Source organism: Podarcis gaigeae (assembly GCF_964106915.1).
Source record: "Podarcis gaigeae genome assembly, chromosome: 5".
In the NCBI taxonomy this organism is placed as follows: Eukaryota; Metazoa; Chordata; class Lepidosauria; order Squamata; family Lacertidae; genus Podarcis; species Podarcis gaigeae.
The window spans coordinates 86,117,365-86,124,054 of record NC_139681.1 but is presented as its reverse complement, the minus strand read 5'-3'; positions in this window follow the sequence as shown (position 1 = coordinate 86,124,054).

The window sequence follows — 6,690 nt, the reverse complement described above, 5'->3', positions numbered from 1 at the left end:
CAGAGGGCAGTAGAACCAGTGGGTGGGAACTGCACAGATTCAGATTTTGGGTAACAATTAGAAGAGATCAGCTTGCAGTATCATCATCCAATGAATATACCACTTACATGTCAAGATTGCTTCTTAGAACTATAAAATCAAACCATTATTAAAATACACAGTAATATTAAAACATATCTAATTGAAATATGCCATTAAAACAGTGGAAACAAAGTTAAAACAATAAAACCAGAATTCAGTTCAGGGGAATGCTTGCCTAAGCAGGAGCCGACAGAATGCCAATACTGATGGCATCTCTTGTGTTTCTGCAGGATGGCTTAAGCAACAACAGCACTGGTGTCACCAGTGAAAAAGCTCAACTCTGTGATACCACACAGTAAGTAATCATCAGGCCACAAGGAAACTAACCAGGTTCCATTAGCTGATCGTAGTGCCCTTATTGGGCAATGAAGAGAAAGATGATAACCTTGTCCAGAGTTATTTAGGGCGTTGTATGGAAGCAGGTGGCGCTGTGGGTTAAAGCCTCAGCGCCTAGGACTTGCCGATCGAAAGGTCGGCGGTTCGAATCCCTGCGGCGGGGTGCGCTCCCGCTGCTTGGTCCCAGCGCCTGCCAACCTAGCAGTCCGAAAGCACATCAAAGTGCAAGTAGATAAATAGGGACCGCTTACCAGCGGGAAGGTAAATGGCGTTTCCGTGTGCAGCTCTGGCTCGCCAGATGCAGCTTTGTCACGCTGGCCACGTGACCCGGAAGTGTCTCCGGACAGCGCTGGCCCCTGGCCTCTTAAGTGAGATGGGCGCACAACCCCAGAGTCTGTCAAGACTGGCCCGTACGGGCAGGGGTACCTTTACCTTTACCTTTATGGAAGCAGCAGAACATTAAAACCGGGTCAGTAGCTGATAAGCAGCCAGTGCAGGTCCCTCAGCACTGCCGTGATCTGAGCCCCATCAGGAGCACCACTCACCGCCTGAGCCATGGCATTAAGCCAAAGAGTCGGAGATGTTCAACAATGGCACTGACTGCCACAGGAAGGTGATAGTTACATCCTGCATTATGGATCCTGAATAGGAAGCTGGAGGACATGGCCATGAAATTCCCATCGTGGTGCACTCTGGGCTTTTAAATTTCAGCAGCACTCTGTGCAACACCAAAATTCTGGGCAGGGGATTCTTGCTTTCCATTCTACGTTATCATTGCAGTGCTCCTTGAGGTGCCCTCTCAGCTCAGCACCCTGAACAGGCAAACCTGTCACGCTCTCCTAAATCCACCTCTGATTCCCATTCAGCTCTGATTACATGGCGTTTTTGTGTGTGCATTGACATTCATCTACACCTTCCCAGCCACCTTCCCAGAGTTTTAACATCTAGAGAACATGTGTGTGTGCAGTCATGCATGTGAAGCCTGAAGAACTGTAGTGTCTCTGTGCATGTACACTAATACTTTTTTCAAAAAAAAAATGCATCTTCAAGAACCCTACCTCCAAAAAATAAGGTGCTCTTCCTGCAGTCAGAAAATATAGACTGTTCCAGGTAAACAATGATGGCAGGAGGAGTTTGTGTAAAGTGCAAATTCAAGGGAAGATGGCTGCGCTAAAAACTTGATAGTCGAAAGAAGCCTCTAACATTGCCGCTTCCTGAGCTTTGTGCCCAGTGCATGTCTCAGTTAAAAAATATTGCTCCTGCCTGGCCATGCAGATCCAGCCGAGTTTATTGCCTGTAGTTTCCCAACTGTAGCAAGAATTAATAATCAGCAGATGAGAGAGCTCATTTAAGGCGATCAAATTCCAATCGCAAGTACAGATTGAATCACAAGCTTTCCTGCCAAGTTAATATTTGTGCTAATAATGAAGTCCACCTCAAGGCCATCAAAGCTATTAATTTGATTTTGTGTTGTAAACTTTGGCTGTGCAGGCCACATCCAGTAGCGGCTGGGTGCAATCTCAGTTTTCCTCTGCAGCATCGAATACAGTAATAAACTAATATTATTAACTAGTTAAATACCTGCCAGTACATATTACAGGCAATATGTGGTCTCTTCTTACAGAGGTGAACAGCTTCAACTAATTTCTGAAAAGGGAAGTAAAGAAGCTGGAATGGAGAACCACCATCAAAGCATGGACCTTCTCCCTCAACTCAGCGGGTGAGCACATAACAGGCATGCGAAATCTCCCAGGTTCGGTTCAGTTCCTGGCATTTCCAGGCCAAACTATGAAAGACCCCCGGTGATGAAAAGCTGGGTGTTGTTTAGGTTCTACAGACTCCAAGCAAATGTCCATCTTCCCAACAGCTGGACAAGGGCATCTCTGCTGAATAATGAAATGCCCAAGTCTGTAAGCGATGGTCGGGTTTCTATATTGAGTTAAAGCCTGCAATATGTGATGGATATTTCCCAATGGAAGAAGCCTGAATTCTATCACTACTCTGTAGGCAAGTCTTTGTAGATGAATGATTAATCAAAGCTGCAAACAGTCACCCCATTATACCTTCTGCTATCGGGTTAATGTGGAGCAAACTCCAAGAATGGTTCACTCTAATCAAATGGTGGTTGTCCGATGAGGCTCAAAGATACGCATTTGAGAATGTACAGAATGTGAATGTGACTTTACACTGAATGTCAATACCACAAAGACCTGGCATGTGCCCAACCAATACTAAAACTAGTCAACTGGAGACAAGAAGCAATCTGCAGAAGGTTGGCCACATCTCTTTAGGAGTAAAGTGATTTAGACCAGAAGCTGAATGAGTTGCGATCGCAGTTTCTTTCAAGGATCATCTTGAGGAGGAGCATCTCAGCTGGCTGAGTCGGAATGCCTATCTTCTTACATACCATGTGATCCAGGGGAGCACTCTTTTGGACTCCCAAGTCCCATGCTGGGTGGGGTTGATGGAAGTCATAGTTCAAAACACTGGGAAGGCACCAGGTTGGGCCTCCTGTCATTTGTCGATCAAAATTAAATCTATGAGGCTAAGTAGATGTTATAGTGGTTGGCTCAGCTTCAAGTTGGGTCCCCACCAAAGATCTCCTGGCCACAGACATGCATGGCAGTAGACACTCCTAACTCCACAATGTGGGGCAAGGATGCCTTAAGGACTGCTGGATCCATTATATCCCAGCCCAATCACTGAGATTATCTGGAAGAGTGCTGCAAGTTGTCCCTCATTTTACAAAGGCCCAGCTGACCTCAACCAGAAGTTGGGAATTTGGTGTCACTGATCCTGTGTATGCTCTGCAACACTCTTGCAGTAGAGGTTCAACAGACCTCCTCACTATTCACTTTCAGGGCTCTCTTGGATAGTTTGGTCCTTGCAGAAGAATTTATAATATACTGGTGTATAAATAGATATATAATAATAATAATACTGTTCTTGGACCTTAGGAAAGGTGCTCTAGCACTCGGGTCCTGCTTGCGTGCTTCTTGTGGGCATCTGGTTGTATCATAAGAACAAGATGTTGGGCTAGATCCAACAGCCACTTCTTATATGTTCTTGTGGGTAAAATAACAAAAACAGCACCTATTGTTGCACAAGCCTCTGATGCATGCTGTGTTTGACTTGTTTGCATTCATGGGTACCTTATTTTATTTATGATTTCCAAAAGAATATCCAGTTTAGCCCTGAGGCTGCTGTTTTAAGTAAACTTACTTGGGAGTAAGTGCCGCTGAACTCGGTAGGACGTAGTTCTGGGGGCACCTCCAGACATTCCTCTTCTCAATTATTTGTGCCCATGATGGTCGTTCTTATACACGATTCCACTTTCAATACAATTTGTACCTGCAAACGTTTCAGGGTGGACATATTGTTTTGTTTCCAGCCCATGCATCTTACTGCTTGGAATCCTGTAACTTTTTGTATCACAAATGTTCCGGTTTATTTTATTTTATTGGTCTGGCTTTTGTTCCAGGCAGCATTAATGCAATAACATTGGGGAGGCATCAGCGAACAATGGGTAAAGTGGAACAACGTGTGGACAGCTCAGTATAAATCCACCACTAATGCGCTATTATGGCACTGGTGACGTGTTGCAGAATATACAGCCCAAAAAATCCCAGTGTCGAGAGTCCTTGAGAGAGCCCTCCCAGGATTATCATGCATGCTTTGCAATGGAACATCCTAATCCCTTTGACAAAAACTCCTTTGCACCAGGAAAATCAGTTGGCATAACTGGAGGAGTGAACTTTTCTCTGCAGGTTAAAGTTTTACTTGCAACCAGAGCAAAGATTAGTCTTTAGCCAAGCACATTCTTTGGCATGTGGAAAGTACCTGACAGGCAGCATTGGTTGGACAGTGTGGGTGTCCCATTCAAAAAAAAGATAAATGTTTATTGTATGGGCATCCATCATATATCTTCTCCATTATCTTTGACTCATGTGAGACTTCCTCGAAGGACAGAGGCAAACACAGATTCAATCTCCCATTAAGAAAGGTGGTTAGAAGGTGGAGCGTTCTCTGAAGCTTGCCATGTTTCATCATGATGACCAGTCACTGAGTAAAAAGTGGAAATTTCTTGATCGTACCGGTGGAGAGCAATGAAACTGCTGCCAGCCAGACCAGACCAGATCAGTGCTAATGACCTGGAAGAGCCAAGTCAAGCTCATTGCCTGTAGCTAATTGTCTACTGCAAAGATTAATCGTGTCCCCAGACAAGAAAACAAGAGTGGATGAGCTGGTAGGAAAACAGTGCCTTCCTATGATTCCTCTAAAAAGAAAATGCACTGGCAAAGCTACTAAGAAGAATTCTGAATGCTGTTCACAGTGATACAGTTATATAGATTTAATATGTATTAATACGGCCACTGCAGTTAGACATCGTAGTTCTGGGCATCTCGAATACATTTGTAAAATATGATAACTGTTTCTGCAAGCCACTTGTGGTCCTCTACTAACTTTTACTCAGAGAAGACCCACTGGAATTAATGAAAATGACTAAGGACGCAATCCTAAACCGAGATTCGGCAAGGTGAGTGGGGCTAGGATCCAACAGCTAGAAGGCTCACAGTCCAACCAGGTTAAGGTAAAGGTAAAGAGACCCCTGACCATTAGGTCCAGTTGTGACCGACTCTGGGGTTGCAGCGCTCATCTCGCTTTATTGGCCGAGGGAGCCGGTGTACAGCTTCTGGGTCATGTGGCCAGCATGACTAAGCCGCTTCTGGCGAACCAGAGCAGCACCCTGAAATGCCGTTTACCTTCTCGCCAGAGCGATACCTATTTATCTACTTGCACTTTGACGTGCTTTCAAATTGCTAGGTTGGCAGGAGCTGGGACCTCACAATGGGAGCTCACCCCGTCGCAGGGATTCGAACCGCCAACCTTCTGATTGGCAAGTCCTAGGCTCTGTGGTTTAACCCACAGCGCCACCCACGTCCCTTTACATATAGGTAGGTAAGCATATATTTAAGATCCATTAGCGTCCTGGAAATTTCCATTATACTTCATCAACTTAATCTCTTTTCTATAATCTGATGAAAAGCTTTGACAGTGTTAAATACATCCCTGATTTGTATATGAGATACAATCTTGCCACGCTTTAAGAAAAATCAAATATATTGGCTTTATTTTTAACTAACTTAAGTTAGTATGTCAATTTCCCGTCACGGGGATTCGAACCACCGACCTTCTGATCGGCAAGTCCTAGCGCCAACCCCGTCATCACTGTAACTCCCCAACCTTGCCTTGGCTGAAGATGCACCAGCATATTTCCTCCATCCCAGCCAGGATTGAGGTGACTGAGCCACGGAAAGCAGAACAATACATTTGGCACCAGCTTGGCTGCAAGTGTCCTGGAAGCAAGGCTCCATCCAACCGTCATAGGGGCTCCACTCTGGATCTGTGTAAGTTTTACTCCTTAGCTTTTTCTTCTCCCGAAGATGCCCCACATGGCAGTTGAGGTTTAGAGCCAGAGTTTTCCATCTCCCAGGTGGGCTTCCCAGGTGGACGAGCCCCATTTGCCCCTCACTTCTTTCTACAGCACATGCAGATATCGCCTTCTTGACCGTTGGACCTACTGTTGGTCTCATCCACTCAATCCACTGGATTCTTCACATGCAGGAGAAGTCCTCACTGAGGGTTCAGAACCAATGGCTACCCTCACCTGGTTTAGCATTTGTAGAATGCTCTTCCCAGCTCAGCTGGAGCTCAGCCATAGCCAAGCCAAAGCTGGCTGATCCAAGCCCAGTTTGAATCCCCCAGAGGAGATGCTCTGGGGTGGCAGCAGGGGAAGGACCACAGAAGGAGGACTCAGGTTGAATCCTAAGCCCATTCAGTTCATTCATGTGACCTGGAAACCTGGCACAAGGACCAAAGAACCCTGTTTTAAAGGCTTGTTTTTCCTCTGCCAGGCTTAGGCAGAACAGATGGCAGCCACCCCACTAAGGAATGGGGTTTGGGTCTGCTGTAACGTTTATACATGTTAATTTACACCGCCTTGCTTTAGGCCTGCTTCTTGTGAGTAGGATTGCTCCCTGACTTGGGAAGAGTGTTATCGAGCAGAGATTATCTTCATCGGGTGGTGTTAACCATAAATATTTGATCTTCTATTAAATTTATTAGAGTGCACTATGGACTGGATTTCGTAATAAATGGGTTTGGCTCATGGAGCAGGTACATTTTTGGACGCTGGTAGTGCAAGCCTCTGCATGTCTACTCAGATGTAAGCTCTGCTGAGTTCAGTGGGACCTACCCCCAGGTAAGATAGCA